Source organism: Phascolarctos cinereus, unplaced genomic scaffold (assembly GCF_003287225.1).
Source record: "Phascolarctos cinereus isolate Bilbo 61053 unplaced genomic scaffold, phaCin_HiC Scaffold_142;HRSCAF=711, whole genome shotgun sequence".
NCBI classification, from domain to species: Eukaryota; Metazoa; Chordata; class Mammalia; order Diprotodontia; family Phascolarctidae; genus Phascolarctos; species Phascolarctos cinereus.
Genome location: NW_027555450.1, coordinates 16022 through 40932, shown reverse-complemented (window position 1 = coordinate 40932; position 24911 = coordinate 16022). Strand labels below are relative to the sequence as shown.

General features: G+C 38.3%; 1 long non-coding RNA gene across 2 annotated transcripts; it reads right to left on the bottom strand.

Annotated features, from left to right (window-relative positions):
• Positions 1-232: 232 nt before the first annotated feature.
• On the bottom strand, positions 233-24911 carry LOC110204219 (uncharacterized). 2 transcript variants are annotated; one of them, XR_002323239.2, is made up of 3 exons: positions 24058-24911; positions 2335-2480; positions 233-1937 (listed from the first exon to the last, which is right to left on the bottom strand). It is a non-coding gene; the product is annotated as an uncharacterized LOC110204219 (long non-coding RNA). The 2 variants fall into 2 exon arrangements; XR_002323238.2 differs by lacking the exon at positions 24058-24911 and adding an exon at positions 4848-6142 and having other exon boundaries at positions 234-1937.

The following is a 24911-nucleotide window of genomic DNA, read 5'->3' as shown; positions in this document are numbered from 1 at the left end:
GGTAGCATTTATTATATATACTTTCTTCAAACAGAAATTTATTGCTGTTTTTGTGAATCCTTTCTCACTTTCTGCTGTGCAAATGACAATTTTTTTCTTATTTTGTTTGTTTCTTTTTCTTATTTTGTTTTCAAATTTAATGTTAAAAAATATCACAAATGAAAATAAATGAATAGTCACAATACTGTATCAGAGACATTCTACTCAAAGGCTCCAAAAGCTCTTCACTTATTATTTAGTACTCAGTTTATAGCACTACTTTCTGGGGATAGGACTAAACCTGCCATAAAAGACAGCTGAGTTATATTGGGACTTTTCAGATACCTTCAATATATTTTAGTGGCCATAATACTTCACATCCGGGCTTTTTTCTCAGAAGCAAAATCAGTGAAACTCTCATTAAGAAAAGTTTGCCTTCGGAGCACAAAAAGTTCATAAAAAAGAAAAATTAAAGAGTATCCTCAAAGAATCCATCACCATATACAGGGTCAGACCTCAGAAGAGTCAGAATAGGAAGGTCCCTATGTGATGTATAATCTTGGGAAAATGTTACAAATTTTGAGCCTCAGTTTCCTTAGCCAAAAACTAGGAAGTAATAATTGCTTCTCTTTGTACCTCACAGCAGTATGAGGAGGATCAAATTAGACAAGATGATAACACCTCTGAAGGGATACTGAGAACAGCAAAAGATTAAACTGTCTGAAGATATTATTATTATTAAGTCATCAGTGTTTGAGGGACAGGCACCAAAAGACCTAAAATGTCTCAATCTATTACCCCACTCTGACCCTTCACTCACTATGTAGTGCAAGAATCATCTCTACTGGATTCATCTTGCAAATTCCTTATGCTGAGAACAGTATTACATTAGTAGTCATTAGGATAATAGAATAAATTGGTCTAGCATTGCTCTGGCATATAGTAGGGATGTGTTAGAACCTTTGGGCCTGAGCAAGGCTTTGATCGAAGGTTGGAGGAGAGATGATTTGGAGAGGGTAGGACAAAGTGGGGTCTGACAATGAGGTAGTGGGGTGCTGGCTACCCCTGTGGAGAACGCTGAAAAGGAAAGTAGAGGACACCAAAAACAAACATTGCTTCATTACAGCACCAAATTTCCTAGGGATACCTGGCCTGTTTAATGCACTCTTTTGTTCTCTTCAAGGTCTGTACCGTTGAAGGAGCACAAATTTAAATGCTTTACCATTTTACCTGAATCAGGGATAGTCACGTTGAGGAACCCTCAGAGCAAAGACTCTTTCTTGGAACTATCCCAAGGAGGCCAGAACAAAGTCCTCTCCAGTTGGAACAATCCTATACTGTAAGAAGCATGAGTACTGATACACGGATGTATTTTAAATAGGGAGGGGCCCATACTTAGTTGTGAAGGAGGTAAAGTTTGTCTTCAGGAACCATCTTCTTTTGGCCCTTTCCCTCCACCTACATTTCTTTGTCACCTTCCTTCCTCTTGAAGGAGATGCCCAGTGGCTCTCTACCACCTAAGGGACTGTCATTAAACTTCACATCCAAGTCTTCCCTCCTAGACAAAATCCCAGTTTAGATTACATTATCCCTACATTGTATTATACATTTGTCCCTTCTCATTCAGCAAATTTTGCATAACTGGCAAGATTTTGGGCTCAGGAACTGCTTAATTAGAACAAAGATGTCAATGACTGATGTTATTGCTTTCAGATATCACTTGTTTTAACTGTCAAAGCCTACCCTCACTTACTGGGCACCTTCGATTCCGGCTGGAAATTCCGAGGGTTTCCCACTGCAGCTGGGGCCACCTCCAGCGGTGCTGACCTGTCTCTTGCCCTGGACTCTGACAACTCTGGAGCAGAGAGTGGAGCTGAAGACTTTGCACAGTTCTGTCTCACTTGAATCTAATTCACTCACAAGTCAAGATATCACACTCCTGTTGTCACTGGTTCTCTCTGAGAATGAAATATGAACGACAATCAATGCCTATAACTCGTGTATAGGTTAAAGTAATAATCTAATATATATAAGATTCATATATCATAGTATTTATATTTGTTTATATAGATGTACAGTATATATGTATATATGTAAATATATTTGTTACATATATAAATATATTTCTTACATAAGATTTTATTTACATATATATATTTATATAATTTATATATTTATGTATATATGTAAATATATTTGTTACATATATAAATATATTTGTTACATAAGATTTTATTTCCATATATATTGATATAATTATATATATTTATGTACATGTGTATATAAGCACAACTTACTGCAACAGTTACAATCTAAACATTGTGTTTTGATGATCTTTTTAGAAATAAAGCCCACCTTCTTGGATCCTAGCAGCACAGGTAGTTAGTTCAACTGTGAAGTTAAGTCAAGCAGCATTTATGAAGCGCCCATTGAAGCAATTTCCTCTCCACACCATAGGTAGCACTTTAAAAGGGCAGGCGACACACTCCATACTGACCATGCTGGGGAAAGACAAGAAGACTCTTCATCTAAGACAATGACAATAATGGCACAACACATCAAAATTAGGAGATGCAGTAAAAGCAGTCCTTGGGGGGAAGTTTTATATCTCTCAATTCTTATATGAAGAAAATAAAGAAGGAAGGGATCAAACAATTGGACATGCAACTAAAAGAGCTATAAAAACAACAAATTGGAAATACCAAATTAGAAATTCTGAAAACTAAAGGAGAGATTAATTAAATTGAAATTGAGAAAACAATTGAACTAATAAATAAAACTAAGTGCTGGTTTTATGAAAAAAAAAGCAATAAAATAGATAAACCTTTGGTTAATTTGATTTTAAAAAAGAAGAAAACCAAATTACCAGTATCAAAAATTAGAAGGATGAATTCACCACTAATGAAGGGGAAATTAAAACAATGATTAGGAGATATTTTGATCCATGGTATGCCAAGAAATCTGACAATCTAAGTGAAATGGATGGATATTTACAAAAATATCAATTGCCCAAATAAGTGGAAGTAAAATATCCAAATAACCCATTTTCAGGAAAAGAAATGGAACAAGCCATCCATGAATTCCCTAAGAAAATGTCTCCCAGTCAAATGGATTTCCAAGTGAATTCTACCAAACATTTAATAACAATTAATTCCAATACTATAGAAACTATTTGGAAAAATAGGCAAAGAAAAAGTCATGCCAAATTCTTTTTATGATGCAGATATGGTACTGAGACCTAAACCAGGGAGTCAAAATAGAGAAAGAAAATTATAGACCAATTTCCCTAATGAATAGAATGCAATAATGTAAAATTAGATATTTGCCAAGAGATTATATCAACTTATGGCAAGGATAATACACTATGTCCAGGTGGGATTTACATCAGCAATACAGGACTGCTTGAATATTAGAAAACTATCAATATCATTAACCATGTCAGTAACAAAATTAACAGAAATTAACAGACTTTGGGTCACTTGTGGCATACTAAAGGTTTTCAAGTGGCCCAAGAAAAAAGTAGAGGAAAACATCCTTTGTATGTGGAGGAAATTCTTTGGCATGCCCCAAATACTCCAAGGGCTGTAAACAGCCATGGGTAGGACGTTGTGCAGGCCTGATTTTAAACATCACTTTAGAATAATTTTCACGTTTTGAATTCTCTCCCTCCCTTTAACCTGTCCTCCACTACTGAGAAGGTAAGCAATTGAATGCCAAGTATACATATGAAATCACACAAAACATTTACCAGGTTGCAAACAATAAAAATATAAAAGAAAGAAAAAGAAAGTGAAAAAGTATGCTTCAATCTGTTCTTGGAGTACATCAGTTCTCTCTCTGGAGGGAGATAGCCTTTTTGATAAGTCCTTTGGAATTGTCATGAAACATTTTATTGACTAGAGGAGCTAAATCTTTCACAGTTGATCATTACTACAACATTGCCGTTAATGTCTACCGTGACCTTCTGGTTTTGCTCACTTTACTTTGCATCAGTTCATATAGGTTTTCCCAAGTTTTTCTGAAACTATCCCCCATACACCATGGACTTGTTCAGCCACTCCCCAATTGATGGGCATCCCCTTAATTTCTAATCTTTGCTCCCACAAAAATAACTGCTATAAATATTTTTGTACATACAGGTCCTTTCCCTTTTGATGAAGGATCTTTTAGTACATTAATAAGGTATCTTTGATTAATTACCGCATTAAGCTGAAACCTTGATTAAATCTAGAATCTGGGATACCTTCAAGAGCATTCACAACCATTACTGTACAGCCCTAAATGAGTAACTATCATTCAATGTTAATTCTTTGAGTATTTCTGAAGCCATTTGAAAATATCTCTTTCTACTAATACTGAGCTGGCAAGTCAGCTGGAAAGAAGGCTGTCAGATCCAAAGTAGTATTACACTTTACAGGAGATTAATTCAAACTGAGAAAACTAGTTTTTAACTCGTTCTCCATCCTATCTCCTCACCCTTCTGCTCCACCAGCAAAAAAAAAAAAAAAGGGCAAACCCTCTCTGGAATATTTTTATTTTTCTTTTATTTTTCTTTTTTCATTTACACCAAAGATCTTAACCTTGGGCCCGTGGTCCCCCAAGAATTGATTTCACAGGGTCTCTGAACTTGAAAGGAAAATAAAATTACATCTTTATTTTCACTAACCTCTAAATGAAATTTAGCATTTCTTTGTAGAAAATTAGTACTTGTGAATTTGTCCTCAATCTTCAGGTCCAGGATGCCTCTGGCTGGGGAGCCCCATATTTCCCTCATGACCATGGGGTTTTCTTTTGATACCAAAGGAAGAGGCCAAGTATTTCCAGATTGACAATAGGTAGTAGTTTATTCAATCATTATGAATACTTACAAACAGGGGCAATCTTCAGTTTGGGGTGGTGGCCAGCACTTCAGTGGATCCCTGCCAAGAACTTCAAAAATCCCAGTGGTAATTATAGAAAACAGACAAAGGGAGGAGGAGCTGGAGAGTGCATCACTACAGATTGGTGGTTATTTTTGGTTTTTCCCTTAGTAATGAGCTTGGGAATTGAGCCAATGTTATGCCCAAACATAAGTTTCAGTGTAGGGGTCTAGGTCCTATAAGGCCATCATTTTCCCTTCAAACAAATGGGACCCAAATCTTTTGGGGTAAGGGGTGAAGGTCTTAGCTTCTGAAACTGCTTCCTGCTGGCCATGGGCATAGAGCTGTCCCTGCCTCACTGGGTCCTTTTCCAGGAGTCAGACTTCGGAACATGGCTGATGCTAAGTCCAGGGTCTTAGGGGCCTTTGATTAGTTCCAAGGTTGGTATGCAGCCTGAGCAGTCATCTGGAAATTGGTGACCTGGACCCTGGGGGAGACAAATCTGGCCAGGAGGTTCAATATATGAGGCCCAAATACAAGGAGAATTAAAAGTGATGTCAGAATGGGAGAAAACAAAGTACCTCCCTCTAAGAAGATGGATTGCACTGAAATTCTTTTTCCCAAACTGAACTGAAGATATTTCTGATTAATTTTAGTCTTTCATAGCAATGTGTATTCCAGTTTTAGTCTATAGGGTTATGATTCACATGACGACACAGGCAGTCAGATGACAAGCCCGAGTACTAATTTACCCAGTTGTTTGGGATATAGAATGACTACACATTCAAGTCCAAACAGCAAGATCTCACATACTTGCATTGTGCTCCTATCTTTTACTGTCCATTTGCTCTGATTAGAGAAATTTGCAATAAAAGGATGAAACCGGGACATGTCTATACCAAATATGACAGGATAAAATATCCTTAACTCTGTTTGAATTCAGATAATTCACAGTTTTCCAACCATGCAGTATCAATTCCACCTCATAGCCAGAATCAGGAATAGCCAGGTGGGAAACATTCCTTTTCAAAGGACCACAGTGGGGAAAGTGAGCTAGGAGGATCCCACCTTAGACTGAGGCTAAGATTGTCCTCTCAGCTTTTCCAGATGCAGACCTCCACTTGTATCACATTGTCTCTGGGTAGCTTCTGGGCATTTCTCTCAGATGGTGGATTATTGACTATTGATTATCGATGGATTATTATGATCCCTCAGACTACTCAAAGTAACATCATTACAGTCCCAAGAGCTTTTACCTCAAACAGCAAGTTTCACTAATCACAGCTTGGGAAAAATTTACCAGGGTTTACATTTCAAATTTAATTTGTATATAATTGGTATAAAAGCCAATTGTTAGAGGTCACTTACAGAAACTTGCAAATTCTCAGCAAGCCAAGTTTATTGTTTAAGAATTCCATCATCCAAACAACCTCCTTGGCAAGTTTACAAAATAAAGGGGATCAACAGGGACCCCAGAGCAGGGGCTGCCTATCACCCCGATCTCCCCTTAGAGCTGCTCTGGGCTGTGCTTTTTCACTAGTCCTGAGGACTGCTCTGAATGGGCAGAACCAATCTGGATAAGGCTTTCACCTCATCCCCTCCTTTCCACACACATACTGAGTAGTCAATGACCAATTTTACATTTTAGCAGTAAAAACAATACCAAATACTTAGTTTTCTAAATGTCCATTAGAAAATGTTATAAGACAGGGTTAGGAGGGAAATAACTTTTCCACTGTTTTTTTAGGTGCTCTCATTTCATACTCTAATAACATCCAAGTTAGGAAAAGTGGCTTGAGAAAGCTGATGCAAAAGTTTACCAGTTTGAGACCTGAAACAAGCCCATTATCAATCAGGTGATTTCAATCTTGTTGAATGAATTTGCAATTTACTTTACACAGAAAATCGATGTCTCATAATGAACATGTTGAAACCACAACTTTAAACGAGTGGGCTTACCAAGTGCAGAGGCTGGCTGGCTTCTTACCTCTTAGTGCCTTGATCCATCCCCTTCCCCTTCCCTCTGTCCCCAGGGCAGCTCATGTTGCTTGTAGCTTCTGGGGTGGCAGGAGGTGAGCAAGATTGATGAACACGGGTGATACTTCCATGCTTTCTTGGTGGGCTACAGGGTGCCGAGGGGCCCAGAGCCATTGCCAGTGGGGCCCCCAGCTGTAGTTGTTGCCGTTCCTCCCTCCTTACTTTCACCAACTGGGGAGGATGAATTCAAAGGTCACGGAGGGTGACTCAAATTCCCTACCATTCGCAAGGACTCTCTTCTCTTAGTCTGATCATATTCCTTTTGAAGGTCTTGGGGACCAAGTTTTTCCAGTTTTATAGAAGATAACCTAGGGGCAAATGTTGAGGAAGTACCACTGAGTCTGGCAGCTGAGGATCCAGAGGCCATGAGGCCAGAAGAGAAGGGGGATCCTGCAGGCCCGGGCATAGGGACTGGGAGTCTCTCTGTGAAGGAGGATCCCAGGGTGTGGAGGGAAATTGGTCCATTTTGTTACCTGCAAGCCTCATGAAACCAAAAGCACCTACAGTTTCTCAATATTCTAGCATCCAAAAGAAATAGGATAATTGGGCATACGTTTCCTGATAGGATGTTCCCTATGCAGCAGAAAGTTTGCCCAGGTCCGAGACAACATACCAAAATTTAGGGAATGCAGCCAAAGCAGTTCTAGGGAAACTTTATATCTCTAAATGCTTCCATCAATAAGACAGAGAAAGAGGAGATCAATGAATTGGGCATGCGACTAAAAGAGCTACAAAAAGAACACATTTAAAATCCCCAATTAAATACCAAATTAGAAATTCTGAAAACCAAAGGAAAGATTCATAAAATTGAAATTAAGAAACCATTGAACCAATAAATAGAACTAAGAGCTGGTTTTATGAAAAAAGCAATAGAATAGATATACCTTTAATTAATTTGATTAAAAGAAGAAAAAAAAACTAAATTACCGTATCAAAAATAGAAAGAGTGAATTCACCACTAGTGAAGAGGACATTAAAACAATGATTAGGAGCTATTTTGATCAACTGTATGCAAATAAATCTGACAACCCAAGTGAAATGAATGAATATTTACAAAAATACAAATTGCCCAAATAACAGAAGAGGAAATAAAATGCCTAAATAACCCAATTTCAGAAAAGGAAATTGAAAAAGCCATCAGTGAACTCCCTAAGAAAAAAATCTCTCAGGCTAGCTGGATTTACAAGGGAATTCTACCCAATATTTAAAGCACAATTAATTCCAATGCTACATAAACTATCTGGAAAAATAGGAAAAGAAGGAATCCTACCAAATTGTTTTTATCATACAAATATGGTGCTGATACCTAAACCAGAAAGAGCCAAAATGGAGAAAGAAAATTACAGACCAATTTCCATAATGAATATAAATGCAATACTTTTAAATAAAATATTTGCCAAGAGATTACAGCAAATTATCACAAAGATAATACACTATGACAAAGTGGGATTTATGCCAGGAGTGGAAGACTGGTTACATATTAGGAAAATTATTGGCATACTTAACCATATCAGTAAAAAAATTAACAGAAATCCTATGATTATCTCTATAGATGCAGAAAAAGCTTTTGACAAAACAGCACCTATTGCTACTAAAACACTACAGAGCATAGAAATAAGTGGAGTTTTTCTTAAAATGAGAAGTAGCATCTATCTATCACCATCAGCAAGCATTATAAATAATGGGGATAAGCTAGAAGGTTTTCTACTAAGATCAGGGGTAAAAGAAAGACGTCCATTATCACCACTGCTATTCAACATTTTACTAGAAATTTTAGCTTTAACTATAAGAGAAGAAAAAGAAATCAAGGGAATTAGAATAGGCAATGAAGAAACAAAGCTATCATTCTTTGTAGTTAATATCATGTTATACTTAGAGAATCCTAGAGAATCAACTAAAAAACTACTTGAAATAAACTTCACTGAACTTGCAGCATATAAAATAAACCCACATAAATCATCAGCATTTTTGTAAATTACTAACAAAGCTCTGTAGCAAGAGATAGAGAAATGTGTATTTATCTGATTCCCTCTAACCTGATAGCAATCCCTTGACAGCAATGATAGTTCAGTACAGAACTTGAAGCTAGAATGGGTTTCAAACATATTCTACTCTGTATTCCTCATTTTACCGACAAGCACAAATCAGATGAAAGGGAGATGAAGTAATGTATTCATATCCACACATGTAATAGTAAATCATAGTTTGAATCCAGATTCTTAGTGTTTTATTCAATTCATATCCCTAGCCACTTAATAGGCAACTAATAAATATTCATTTAATTGAATTGAGTTGAAATCACTGTACATTTTCTGACTATTGATCCTCATAATATCATCACTCAGCAACCATTTCTTTAAAATGTCAACATTCTACTGGCACAGCAGTGCAGCCATTTAATAAGACACAGGATACTTCTATGGATTGGTCTTGGATTTGCATTTTTCTATTTTACCTGATTTGGTAAAAGTGTTGGACTTCTTTATCTTCTAGAGAAGTCATAGTATGTCATATATTTCTACTCATGAGTCTTTATATCATTTGTAAGACTACTTTGGAAAAAGATAAGACACATATAGCCATCATAATCACAGCTGGGTGATCTGATCTCCAAGCAGCTTCCTCTTTTATAGTTCTTATAGTTATCCATGGACACACAGCACATACACACATACACATATACATCTATGTATACACATAAGTATATATACATTTACATATGTATATATATTTATAAATACATTTGTGCATATGTACACATACACATACACATAAACACACATATATATATACATAGAAACATACATCTCTCTCTCTCTCTCTCTATATATATATATATATATGCATGTGTACACAAATAATTGTAGCATTCTGTGGTGGGGAGTGGGGAGGAAGGGGAAAAAGAACAAAGTGAAAAGTGCACAGCAGAGAAGTAAAGAAAACTTACAAGAAAGCAAAGAGAAGATGGACAGATCTCAACACAATGAGTCGTATTTATTATATACACTTTCTTGAAATGGAAATTTATTGCGGCATATTTTGAATACTCTGTCATATTCTGCTGTTAGCATGACAATGCTTTTTTTCTTTACTTATTTTGTATTTTTTTTAGTTTTAGTATTTAAATTTGTTTCTTTTTTCTTTAAGTTTAATTATTAAAAATATTACAAATGAATAAGAAACAAATAAATAATCACACTGCTGTGTTTTAGACATTGTACTTCAAAATCTCCTAAAATAGTTCACTTAATATTTGGTGCCGTTTTATAACACTAGTTTTTGGAGATAGGAGTAGAACCTGCCATATAGAACAACTAAGTTATATTGGGAGTTTTCTGATGTATTCATTATATTTTAGCATGCATGATACTCCGCATATGAGCTGGTTTTTTTGGTTTTTTCTCAGAAGCCAAATCAGTGAATCTGTGATTAAGAAAAGTTTGCCCTTGGAGCACGAAAGCTTCCTAAAATGGGAACATAGAAAAATGAAAAAGAGTTTCCTCAAAGAATATATCACATCTACAGGGTCAGACCTAAGCAGTGTCAGACTAGGAAGGTCCCTATATAGTATGCAACTCTGGGCAAAAATTATAACTTTTGAGCTTCAGTTTCCTCAGCCAAAAAATGGGAAATAATAATTCCTTCCCTCTCGATCTCACAGCAGTATGATGAGGATCAAGAGAGGCAAGATGACAATACTTTTGAAGGAATTTTGTGGACAGCAAAAGGTTAAACAATAGAACAATATTATTAAATCATCAGTATTTGAGGTACAGGCACCAAAAAACCCCAAATATCTCAATCTGTCACCCCACTCTTACCCTTCACTCACTATATAGTGCTAGAATGATCTCTGTTGGATTCATCTTGCAAATTCCTTAGGCTGAGAACAGTATTACATTAATAATCATTAGGATAATAGAACAAATTAGTCTAGCATTGCTCTAGCATATTGGAGGGATGTGTTAGAACCTTTGCATCTGAGCAAGGCTCTGAGTAAAAGGTGAAAGAGAGATGATTTGGAGAGGGTAGGATAAAGTGGGGTGTGGCCATGAGGCTTGGGGGCATTCTGAGGCACTGCATACCCCCAGGAAGAATGCTGAAAAGGAAAGTAGAGCACACCAAAAATATATATTGCTTAATTACAGCACCAAGTTTCCTCAGGATACCTGGCCTGTTTAATCCACTCTTTTGTCCTCTTCAAGGTCAGTCCCATCAATGGAACACAAATTTAAATACTTCACCATTTTACCTTAATCAGGGAGGAATATTTAGAGCAAAGAATCTTTCTTGAGACCATCCCCAAAGAGGCCAGCACAAAGTCCCCTCCTGAGTTATAATGGAATGTCCCAGTTGGAACAATCCTATATTGAAATACACATGGGTACTGACACACAAATACATTTTAAACAGGAATGGGCCTATACTGCATCGTGAAGGAGGTAAAGTTTGTTTTCAAGAACTGTCTTCTTTTTACTCCTTTCCCCCATATACATTTCTTTCTCACCTTCCTTCCTCTTGAAGGTGATGCCCAGTGGCTCTCTACCACCCAAAGGATTGTCATTAAGCTTCTCACCCAAGTCTTCCCTCCTAGACAAAATCTCAGTTTAGATTATGTTATCTCCAGATTGGATTACACATTTGTCCCGTCTCATCCAGCAAATTTTGCATGACCTGCAAGATTTTCTTCTCAGGAACTGATTAATTCAAAGAAATATATAAATGACTGATATGCTTCCTTTCAGATATCATTTGTTTTAGCTACAGAGGACTACCCTCATGCAATAGGCACCTTCTGTTTTGGTCAGAAATTATGAGGGTCCTCTGCCTGCATCTGGGGCCACTTCCAGTGGTCCTGACCTGTGTCTTGCCCAGGACTCTGATGATTCTGGAGTAGACAGTCAGGCTGATGACTTTGCATGGCTCTTTCTCACTTAAATACAACTCACTTGCAAGTCAAGACATCACCCTCCTGATGTCACTGGCCTTATTCGAGAATGCAGCATGAACAATCAATACCTACAACCCAATTATATGCATTAATATAATAATTTTATATATATGATTCATATATTATATTATTTATATATGAGAAGCTAGGTGGCACAGAATATATGTAAATATACATACATTCTGTCATTTATATACATGTGCATATATGTGTATAAACACAACTTACTGCAACAGTTACAATGTAAACCCTGTGTTTTCATCATCTTCTTAGATAGGAAGCCCACCTTCTTGGCTCTAAGCTGGTCAAGTAGTAGAGTTCACCTGGGACAGGTCCTAGGAGACCTTGCTAAATAGTGAGAAAGAGGCTACAGTGGAACCTCTTTGAAGACATTGCTGTCAATTCCACCTGGACCTTGAGGTGTCCTCCCCATTTACATATATATTGTCTCCTCACAGAACCAGCTGTATCACCAGAAGATCTGTTTCAACCTTCTGCTACCTGTGGCATTGAAGACCAGTCTTCAAGCCAATCTGATTTAGGAAAGTCTGCTGCTAAACAAAGAAAAAGGCTATATGACCCTGTGATATCAACAATCAGGCATCCATTTTTTCATATATCAGAAAAACAGTACAGTGGTGAGTCAGGTACTCTGACTTTTTTCTACCTACTTTCCACACCCTTACAAGATACAACATTGTGCATAGTTTTCTGCAAACTTGCTTGGGCTTTTAGCCCATGTTATATCATTGATAAAGAAAAAAAGATTTTTTGGTTGTATGTCCATCTCCCCATAACTAATGAGTTGTGTGTTACACACTACTTTTCTTCACACTTACTAGTAAAAGTCACTAGAATTAAGATTCTTTGAATCCTTGCCCCAATATAATCCGTGGCTTCTTTGCTAGCAACTCTGAAGCAATTCACACTGAAACATTTTCTTCCAATGAAAATTAAAGTAGAGTTAATTTCAGTACTTCTGATGCATTTTATGGGTTCCTCTAACTGGAGAAAGTTAATTAGGAATCATTTACCTCTTCAATATATTATGGCTCATATTCTAAACAGAATGGTTTAGAACTCAACAGCAAAATGTCCTCTTGGAGAAGAGGTAAGGAAAAAAGGGGTAAAAAGGCTGAAAATGTTAACTCTGCTCCTCACTCTATTAAGTGTAAGTCCAGTGACCACTCTACTTTAAGGTTACCACTTAATCAAATGTACTGTTTGAATGTGTTCATTTGAAAAATGTATTACTCGGGGGCAGCTAGATAGTACAGTGGATGGAGCTCTGGTCTTGTAGTCAGGAGGACCTGAGTTCAAATCCTGCCTCAGACACTTGACATTAACTAGCTGTGTGACCCAGGGCAAGTCATTTAACCCCGATTGCCTCACCAAAAAAATATATATATATATATATAAGTCAACCTAAAATGTTCTAGTGCTACTGTTTAATCTAGGATTGTACTAGAAGAAAGATTATCAAGTATTATTCCAAGTTACCACAAGAGATAATATACAGATTTTATTCCCTACCCCTTGAAAAAGAATTGGATTAGGATTTGTGAAAATTGAGGTTTAAGTCCTGGTACTGTTACCAACTTTCTCTGTGACTTTGAATGTTTGCTTAGAGAAGAGATAATTTAGGAGAGATTTATTTTAACTAATTCAAATATAGAAAGGGTTGCCATCACAAAGTGATGTTCTACTTAGCACCAAAGGGAAGAATTAGGAAGCTTCAAAGAGGTGTATTTTGACTCAATATAAAAAGAAACTGTCTAACAATTAGAACTTTTAAAGAAGAATGGCTACCTTAGTAGTAGTGAAAGTCACTGGAAATATTCAGGCAAGGTATAGAGGAGCCCTTGACCAGCATATTGTTGAAGGATTCATGCTTGAGAAAGGAGTTAGACTTAATCTCCTGTGAGGTTCTTACTAACTCAATGTTTTTGGATGGTTCTTCATTTAGAGACAGCATAATATAGTGGAAAAAAATACTACCCAGTCTTAGTTTTAGGAGGCCTAGTTTAGAATCCCAGTATTGCTGCTGTGTGAATGTTTCTTTGTCTACAAAGCAGTGAACTCTAAAATTTCCAAAACTCTATTTTCAGTGACATTTGTTTAGGGACATAGATGAAACATTTTTCTCTTTTTTTTTCTTTCCTTCTGTCTGTTTGTGTATCTCTCTCTCTCTCTCTCTCTCTCTCTCTCTCTCTTCTCTCTCTCTCTCTCTCTCCCTCCCTCCCTCCTCTTTGTGTGTGTGTGTTTGTGTGTGTCTGTCTCTCTTTATCTTTCTTTCTGTCAGACTGATATAAGGAACATGTATAAACAAGCTATATTGAGGATAATTTGGAAATAATCAATAGAGGGAAAGTGCTAGAATTAAGGAAATCACAGGAAAATATCTCTGAGGGTGGGATTTTAGATGGGACTTTAAGGAAGCCAAGAAATCCAGGAAATGGCTATGAGGTGGGGGAAGACTCTGGGCATGGGGTACAACTAGTGAAAATGCTTGGAACTTAGAAATGGAGTCTCTTGTTTGAGGAGCCATAAGGAGGCCAATGTCAAAGGAACTCAGATTTTAGGGAGAGCCCTCCTTCCTTTACCAGGCCTCACATACACAGAGATTTGGCTTAACATCTTTCACTTGTTTTTCTTTCCTTTCCTTTCCTTCTCAAATGTAAACTTTTCCTGGTGTAAAGACCAATTGTTAGAAATCATTTCTACATTGTACACGAGCTTGGAAATTCTGAGCATTACAAGCTCTTTCCCAAGGGCTGCTGACTTTTCCCACACAGATGGTTTCCAGGGACCTGGCAAATTTACAAAATAAAGGGAACCAACAGGGGCCCCAGGGAAGCTCTTGATCCAGATACCCTTGTGTGGGACGTGAAGACCCCTACCAATAAATCCTGGAGACTCAGATGTAGCAAAAAGAAAGATTTCTTGATGAGCTTTCTCGAGAAAGGGCACCCCCCATCCGCCTAAAATGGCTCTGGTGGAAGAATGCAAGGGTGCGCTCAGCAAGAAAGATTATATAGACCCCTAACCACAACTCCCCCTTCTTCACCCCCTTCCTCTCAGCTCATTGATGCAAGCCTTGAGGGCACAATCTATTTGAGGAAATCTACCCAGCAACAGAGAACAAAAACAGTTTCACAAACTTGCCTGGAGACAAGGAAAGGCAGCAAGTTTTGCAAGCAAGCAGTTCAGGTTGGGGGTAGGGCAAGTATTTTTATTTACTTAGAAACAGGGTCTGAGCAGGGGAGGGTTTTGAAAGCAATACAAGGACTTATTAACAAGAACTATTGACCCTTTGGGGAGGCTTCATTCTGAGAGATCATCTCTCACAATTCCCCCTCTTATTTCTTACAATTTGAAGCCTCCTCACACCCACTAAATCTTCCTGAGAATACCCAAATACACCTCATTAGGTATTTAACAATTTCCCCCAAATTTACAATTTAAGAGTTTTAGAAATACAATATAATTTCAGATAACATCAATGGCATTTCCATATTATTACAAACAGAAATTATCACTCTTATTACTCTTGGTACCCTTAACAATTACATTAAATAATAATTATTTCACTCTGGGATAGTGAGTCCAGCCTTTCTCTGGTTCGAAGCAGTGTCAGTGGTAAGGAGGATCTGGTATGTGCCTTCCCAGGCGGCAGTCATCTTTTCCTCTCTCCATGTTTGGATCAACACCCAGTCTCCAGGCTGGAACTTATGGACTGGAAACCCTAAAAGGGGTGTTTTAGCAATGATTCCTTTCTTCTGTAGAGAAAACAGCTAACTTGCCAAAGCCTGCACATATTCTCTAGGAATTAATAACAAACTTCAATACACACCTAAACAACCTGGTGACTTTTGGTTCACATCCACCCTCTGAGGTGGTTACCTTGCAAAATCTACCTTAAACTAAAGAGGTTCCTACCTGTAACCTCACAACTAAAGAGATACACAATCTTGTTCCACAAACTTGTTTAGCCTTCTCAAATTGTACATATAAATAAGGTCCTGAGATGACTACAAATTCAGATCAAAACAGCAAGATCTCATATACTCAATATGGTGCTCACATCTTTTATTGACCACTTGCTCTGATCCAAGAAATCTACGATAAAAGAAAAATGCAGGGACATATGATATGCCAGATATGACAAGATAGAACATCCTCAGCTCTGTTTGAATTCAGATAAGAGTCACAGTTCTCCAGTCATGCAGTATCAATTCCATATCATAGCCAGACTGAGGAAGAGCAGGTGGGAAACAATCCTTCTCAAAGTAATACCATGGGGAAGCTGAGCCAGGAGCATCCCATCCTAGAGTGAGGCTAAAATTGTCCTCACGGCTTTTTCACAGATGCAGACCTCTACCTGTTAACAGTGCAGGATCACTCCCTCTGAGTAGCTTGTGGCATTTCCCTCAGATACCGATTTAATACAGACAACTATACCCAAATTCAAACTCAGAAAAATTAGGTATAGTCCCAAGAGCCTTTTACCTCAGATAGCGAGTTTCACTAATCACAGCTTAAAGTCAGAATTTTACTCCCATGGAGTTGCAATAATCAAGAAAAATTTACCAGGACTAACATCTTTTCTTCTCAAATTTAAACTTGTCCTGGTGTAAAAGCCAATGATTAGAAATCATTTCTATCTATTTTATATATACTTGCAACTTCTCAGCAAGCCAAGTTCATTGCTTAGGAACTGCAAGTTCTTTCGTCGGGGCAGATGAACTCTGCTTTGTCTGTTCCTTCTTACTTTTCTCTACCCTGGTCACAGATAATTTTTGGGCTGTTTCCAGTAACCCATCTAAAAGCCTGTTCTGACAATTCTCCAACTTTTGCAGCTCTTTATAAATATCTGGCCAGGAGTTAGTTACAAAGTATAAACTTTGTGCAGTGGAATCATCAAGTTCTAACCCCCAAAACTTCCTCATGTTCTCCTTCAGCCTGTCTAAAAAGGCAGAGGGAGTTTCCTCTTTTTCCTGTTTGATCCCCCTCAAGTCACGCTCTGGCTTTTAGGGACAGCTTTTCTAATTCCCTGTATTATCATCTCTCGTAATTTCCTCACGTTCTTTCTATGGGCCAGACTGTTACAGTTCCAATTTGGGCCTACAAGGGGGAACTTCTCTTCTCCCTTCAGTTCCCCTTGTGCTATCAGGTGGCCAGCATCCCAGGCCTTCACTGCCACCCTCAGAATCTGATCTTGTTCTTCCCCTGTGAATAAGGTATTGCTACCCTTCTCTCCTCAAATATACAAATTTGGACCCAAAAGTGATTAAACTGTTCTGTGACCCCAGAGGGGTCTTCTATCAGTTTCTTCTTATCCTTTTTGAAATTCCTAGTCTCCGAACTATTGAGGGGAGCATTCACATACCCAATTCCTCCTTGTGCTAAAGGAACCTCTTTTAATGGGAACTCCTTGGTGGTGGTAGAAATAGGTAGCAGAAAGTTCTCTGGGTCTTTGAGTAACTGCTTTAGTTCTCGGCAGAGAGGGGCGTGCAGTGCCACGGCTTCCCCCAGAGCAATCAGGTCTTCCCAGGGAGGAGCTATTCTTGGTGTCTTTGCCTGCTGACCTCCATATCCCAAGGAGGACTGTTTTGAATGGGCAGTTACACAGTAATCAATTAACAATCAACTTAGTTAACAATCTAAGAAGTGATAGTCAAATTGTTTTAGCTATCAGCTCTTCTTTAATTACAGGTGAGGGTGGAAATACCTGGTTTCTAACTGGCAGTTATCAAACACTATAAGACAGGGTTAGCAGGGCTGACAAAGTAATAGAACTGGTCTTACACAATTTTCCCACTGTCCTCTAATTTCTTTCAGGTCACTTTAATAACACCCAAATTATGAAAAGCTAATCGACATAACAATACAGAAGTTGATCAATTTGAAACAATACTAGAGATCTAAAACTTGAAATAGACACACTACCAATCAGGTGGTTCCAATTCTGTTGACTATATTTCCAAATGTCCTTATAGCTAATTAAGGAATAGTTGTTGACACTTTTAGTGTCTGCCCTCTGCTAGGCATTGTGTTAGGCACCTTCCAATCATCTAATGACAAATTTCAGATCCATACATTTTCCCAACTTACCTTAGTGCCAAACAGTGTAATAAATTCTGACTTAAGCATTAAATTAAGAACATCACATTTCATTTAAAATATTGCCAATTTGAATGAGTTAGGGCTTCTCGGGAAACATCATGGCCTTGGCAGCTGCCGAACCCAGCCACCCCCAAGAGGCCTCCCGCCCTGGGTACAGGCCCTGGCTGCCCTTAAATTACCTATTGTTTCTGTTCCGGTACACACACACACACACACACACACACACACACACACACACACACAACAACTTTTCCCTTTTATGTGAGGCAGAAAAGATTAGGTGCTACTCAATCTGCCTTTCTTTCTCATCTGAGGGGGAAAAGGTTCCCCTTTTCTTTTTTTCTCTTTCCCTCCACATTCAAAACTTGGCCAGAGTTAGAATGGAGAGAGAGAGAGAATTCTACTTATTTTTTTCCAAAAGTTTCCAAACCTTTTACTATTAAACCCCCTATTGACACTGTTCTTTCCACCCATAAACTTTTTTGCCTTCCTTCTACCTACTTATCCCTCTGATGGATTTTGATTAAAGTCCCTTTAAAACTGCATGTATCTTTACGCAGGAACCTTCATTCACACCACACATACACAAACACAGACACAAAACAGACATAGGACAAATTGCAAACCTTCATTTTCTTTTCATTTTTCCCTTTATATTTTGGTAGTTCATCCCAATTACTAAGTCTAGATCCCAAGGGACTATCAGCCAGCACATCTGGTAACTTTTCCTGTTTCCACCCAATTTTGAATTTGATTTCCCCATCCTCCCGAATGACCACTTTACCTACTCAAAGAATCTAGGCAGGCTCCTAGGGCTTCCCCTTGTGTGGGACAGACACCACCCACTCAAAATAAAAACAAAGACTTAGATACCTTGACAGCAGAAAGGAGTTTATTGCTTTCTCATGAGAAACGGTACTGCCCCTAGTCACCATTGCTGGCCAGGAGAGTACTAGTTGGGAGCCTCACACTTGGCTTTTTATCCCCTAACGTGATGCCCCTTCCCACTCTGTTACCCCTTTCTCCTTCGACTGGGTACTCAGGGTGTACATTCTAAACGCGGCAGCTAATACCCTATAGAAGCAAACATGCCCATGTTTGGACTAGATGCATATGTGTACTAGGAAGGAGAAGCGACCAGGCAACCAAGCTCCTCTACCCATGCTGACGTGGTGCTGGAGAAATAGAAACTTTGGGGGAAAATGCAAACTGAACTCAAGGCTTTCTGGAGGAAGGAAACTTAGCCCTGTGGGAACTGCACTGCAGGCCATCTCTCACACTCAGGCAGAGTGCAGGAGAGAGATAGGAGTGTAGCAGGGAGGTAAGAGTGTAGCAGGGAGATACTAATGAGGGAACTTCACTGTGAGCCATCCCTCACAATCCCCCTTGTCTTTTATCCTGTTCCCTCACCATTGTTGATAAACTTCTTCTATCATGTCTTCCTCTTGCCTCCTTCACTTCCTTATTCTCTTTCTCCTCTGAATTCTTCCCCCTAACCATCACCCTTTTAAGTCAATATGGGAAGGATTGATCTATGCATTGACAAATCAAAGGGGCAGTCCCCTTTACAAATGCAGATACACAGACCCAAAAGAAAACAATAATGCAATTGTCCCTTTAAGATTCAAAAAGTCTTTTCCTAATACAGCTGTCTGGCAGGGAACATTGTCAATGAAGTCCTCTGGTCCTTGGTATTTGTTCCAGCCATCTCCAGCACAGGACTCAGCATCTTCTTCTTCTTGTCTTCTTGTAGGAACTCGCTTTCTGTCCATTCTCCTACAAAAGTGACCCTAGCACAATTTTAAGTTACCATTTCTCATCCTTATAACCTTGATCATTTTTACCAACTCAAAATTGGAACCATGGCCAGTAGTCATGTTTAAGAAATTCACATCAGAATCCAGTGTCTTCTACTTTACATTAATCCATTATTAATTTCCTCACCAGGAGGATGAGATTTCACTAAGCAATTAATAACAGGCACCAGTACATACATAAATATATTAAATAATCAATTTTGATACAGTACATATAAAATCTTAAAGTTTTAGTCATGCCGTGTTTCTTTGGTGGCGTTTACAAAATAAACCACAAGCACTCATTTTTTTGGACATTATTAATTGTAACAAAACTTTAGACAAATATGATAGTAACCAAATAACAAAAATAACATTCTCACAAGCCCCTGTCCTAATTGTCTCCATACTATTACCAAGAATTAAAAGACCTTAACTCATACAGAACACACACAGGAACACTAGTCCCAGCTCTATAGTAACCTAAGATGTTCCATAATCAATTATTTTAGTAAATTTGTTACTGTACTTACAAACCCTTCTGATTATAGAAACTTGCCACTAAGAGATTAGAGACTTAAAGCAAGGGAACAATATTTCCCCAACTTCCTGTCAACTCCAGGCAGAGTGTTATGTGAAACTGCAAACTGCATTGAGCCAGACTTAAAGTCTGCCAAGTTTCAGTTAACGAATCAAGTCAAGACAGTCTCACCTCAGCACATGCAGAACAGTTGCCCTCTCAACCTTCCCAAGAAAGCATACCTGCAGTTCATATTTGCCCCTCACACGGCTGCTGGCATCATGGATCAGTGGCTCAGACAGCTGGAGTTAGACTCAGAAATAGTTAGTCATTAGTCCCATTATGTCTTCGAATAGCAAGTTCCAATAATCAGTTTAAGATATGACTATAATCTCACATTACCTAAGGAACATCTCCAAAGAGAGCCCTAAATAACTTGCATTCATTTCTACCCTTGTTCATAAAACCCTACTAAGCTGGCGCAAAAGTCCTTAAGTAACACAAATTCCAGAGTATTATCAAGAAACTAAATTCCTAGTTATCACAGAATCCATAAATATCACAAAGTTCTTTAGTCAAAAGGTGTTGTAATAGAATCTCACATTGGGAACAGTCAGAGACTGATTACAGGAAAAATACTACTGCTCTTAGAATCCTTTTAAACAAAGGGAACATCTTAAGGTGAGTCTTAAACAGTTTGCATAAATTTCTGCACATGTTCAAGTTCTAGATAAAAATATTGTTAGATTTCCCAGTAAGATAACACAAAAGAGCTCATATCTTGTACTGACTACTGGCTCTCATCATAGAAACTTACTATAGAAGGCAAAAGAGCAGGGACATGTGACATACCAAATATGACAGGATAAAACATCCTTAGCTTTGTTTAAATTCAGATAGAGTTACAGTTCTCCAATCATGCAGTATCTGTTTCTCCTCATAGCCAGACTCAGGAATAGTCAGGTGGGAAACATTCCTTTCCAAAGGAACATAATGGGGAAACTGAGCCAGGAGGATCCCATCCTAGATTGAGGCTAAGATCGTCCCCTCGGCTTTACAGTACAGGATCACATTCCCTTTGAGTGGCATTTCTCTCAGATACTGATTTAATGCAGACAAGTATACCCAAATTCAAACTCAAAACAAAATTAGTTATAGTCCCAAGAGCCTTTTACCTCAAACAGCAAGTTTCACTAATCACCGCTTAAAGCCAGATACAGTTAATTTTACTCTCATGGAGTTGCAACAAGCAATAAAGATTTACCAGGACTCACATACATAAGAGATTTCACTTTACCTCTTTCCTTCTCAAATTCAAACTTGTCCTGGTGTAAAAGCCAATCATTAGAAATCATTTCTATACACTTGCAAATTCTTAGCATGCCAAGTTCATTGTTTAGGAACTGCAGAATCCTAACAAGTTCTTTTCTCAGGGCAGATGACCTTGCCCACACAGATGGTTTCTAGGGACCTTGGTAAGTTTACAAAATAAGGAGAATTGACATGGACCTCAGAGAGGGCTGATACTGGTGCCCTTGAATGGGCAGAACCAAGCTGATAAGGCTTTACACAGTCCCCTTCTTTTCACATACAGTAATTAATTAACCCTTTTAGGTTTTAGCATTAAAACAGTAACCCCAAATAACTTAGTTAACAATCTCACAAATTTCATAAATGATAGTAAAATGATTTTAACTGAAAATTCCCTTTAAATAAAGACAAAATTTGGAAATTTTATGTTTTCTTAAATTACAATACTTCAAAATGTTATAGTACATTGTTAAAGAGAATGATTTAAAAGTTTCCTAACCCATTCATCATTTTTTTTACAGTACAGTTCTTAACGTAACAACACTTAGATTATAAGAGAAATTGCTTTTCCGACAATACAGATGATACAGTTGTTTCCCAAATTTGCAATAAAGGAAAATTTTAGAAATACAACAATACCATAAACAACTATCATCTATTTAAACTTTAAAACCAAAACTAATTAATTACCACTCTGGTGGCTCTACAAGAATTGGATGTGTTCCCAAATTGCCTTAGACAGAGAATCATTCATTTCATCACCATTGACATAAACTTCACACAGAAGAAAATCCACATAAAGTTAATGAATGTGAAGCAATTATATTTAACTAAAAACAGTTTACATTCAGATAGCATTTGTTTTATTGCCAAGCATTGTGCCAAGCACCTTTACAATCATGTGATCTTTGTAATATCCTTGGGAATGAATTCCACCACCATCCTCTTACTGAACAGTAAACTAAAGTCAATAGAACTTTCTTGGGGCCATATAGTTAATAAATTTCTTAATGCCAAATAGCAATATGTACTTTTCAAATTATACAACTATACATTTCTCAGTTCAGTACCCTTGTCCCTTTATAAAGGAATATTATCCACAAATTCATATATTGCTTCAATATTTCAGTTCCGTATTCATGTCCACATTGTCTTGCAAAAGTTTTACAAACATTATGGAATCACCTGTTGTAATCAGTCAGTTTAAAATGTGCTGGGCCAGTGATCTAACTACTTCTTTTTGGCCCAGGAGAAAGAAAAGCAAGCTTAAAGAATTTGAATCGATGCTGACAAAGTACGATCAGCTTTCCCTCCAGGAAGACACCTCTGGAGCTTGATAATTAATTGAACAGTAATAATCATAACTCACAATAACCAATATCTTTACCATAGCCAGTATCCATATTAGATTTAATGGAACCCACCCAAAAGGTGGGTGGACATAATTCCTTCCATCTCTCCATAACTTTGTCTATTGGTTTTTAAATTAGTCTATCAGCCTTTCACTCTAAGCTGCCTGCTCAAGATTTTTGTTTACTACTTACTTTAGTGCCAAATAGTAAAATAAATTCTAACATATCTTAAGAATTGAATTAGGAGTGACACATTACATTTTTCATACTTTTTTTAAAAATACAACCAGAATGAATTCAATTTCTTTCTGGTTGGGTCCTATTACACAAAAACTTTTCTCTTTTAGGTAAGGCAGAGAACAGTTAAAGGCTTATTTAGCCTGCCTCCCTTTGATCTGAGGGGGAAAGATTCACCCTCCTTTCCTCCTTATCTTTCTCTCTTCTACATTCAACAACTTGGTCAAAGTTGGAATGTGGGAGAGAGGAAGAGAATATTTTCCAACAACTCTTCAAGAGTTTCTAAACCTTTTACTTTCCAAACCTCTTTCATGCTGTACAAATAAATTATGCCTTCCTTAAACTTTCTACACATACTCTTCTCTCCTACATGCTTAAACTTTCTTACCTTTCCTTCTACCTTCTTATCCCTCTGAGGGACTTTGATTAAAATCCATTTAAAACTGCACATAGTCCAGCTGCAGCCTTGGGATGCTACCTGGCTGCAAAGGGCATCAAGTTACACAGGACACTCACTCACACCACACAGACACAAACACAGAAACAGATACAGACAGAAAATGACAGGGAGAATCCAAAAGCTCGGAGAGAATTGTTAGAAATCCTCTGCACAATTTAGGCATCGCCAGCCCAAACTAAGCAGCGATATTTCATCAGGTTTCTTTTCTCTTGTCTTTCCCTTTATATTTTGATGACTCGTTCCAATTCTGGAGTCTACTCCCAGGAGGGCTATCTTCTGGAATGCTAGGAAAATTCTCTCTGCTAGCTGTTTTGGACTGTTCTTTTCCCATGTTTAACAAGTTCTTGTCCTTCCCCAAGGACTCACTCGATGTGGAGGCACAGGTACCAAGACCTTCCCTGCCCCCTCCCTGGTCACCCAGATGCTCACCAGATCTTGCTCCAAAAAGTATCTCAGGGCTCCCTGGATCTTTCGTCTGGGTTATGTGCGCACAACTTATGTGATCGTCCAAAACTCAGTTCTCTCTCTTCTCTCTGTCTACTGTCTTTGCTAGCACCGTTGGAACTCTGTTTGCTTTTGTTTCTGCTTGCAGGTATCTGTCTTTCTTCGGGTCCATTCCTTAAAAGGGAAAGGAAACTCCCAAACCACTCCACAGACTACTGGTAAGTGGCCAGTGGGGGCCTGTCCTAGGACTGGCTGGGAGGCCCTTTCCCAAGTAAAGGGGATCCCAGAGAGCCCCCAACTGTGTGGGACAGAGACCACCCACTCAAAATAAAAACAAAGACTTGAAAGATACCTTGAAAGCAGAAAGGAGTTTATTGCTTTCTCATGAGAAAGGGTACCGCCACTAGTCACCATTGCCAGCCAGGAGAGTATGAGTTGGGAGCTGTACCCTGGGCTTTTTATCCCCTAACGCGATGCCCCCTCTCACTCTCTTACCCCTTTCTCCTTTGACTGGGTACTCAGGGTGTACATTCTAAAAGTAGCAACTAATACCCAATAGAAGCAAATATGCCCGTGTTTGGACTAGATGCACATGTGCACTAGGAGCTAGGAGCAACCAGGCAACCAAGCTCCCCCACCCATGCTGACCTGGTGCTGGAGAAATAGAAACTTTTGGGGAAAATGCAAACTGAACTCAAGGCTTTCAGGAGGAAGGAAACTTAGGCCTGTGGGAACTGCACTGCAGGCCATCTCTCACACTCAGGTAGAGTGCAGGAGAGAGCTAGGAGTGTAGCAGGGAGATACTAATGAGGGAACTTCACTGTGAGCCATCCCTCACA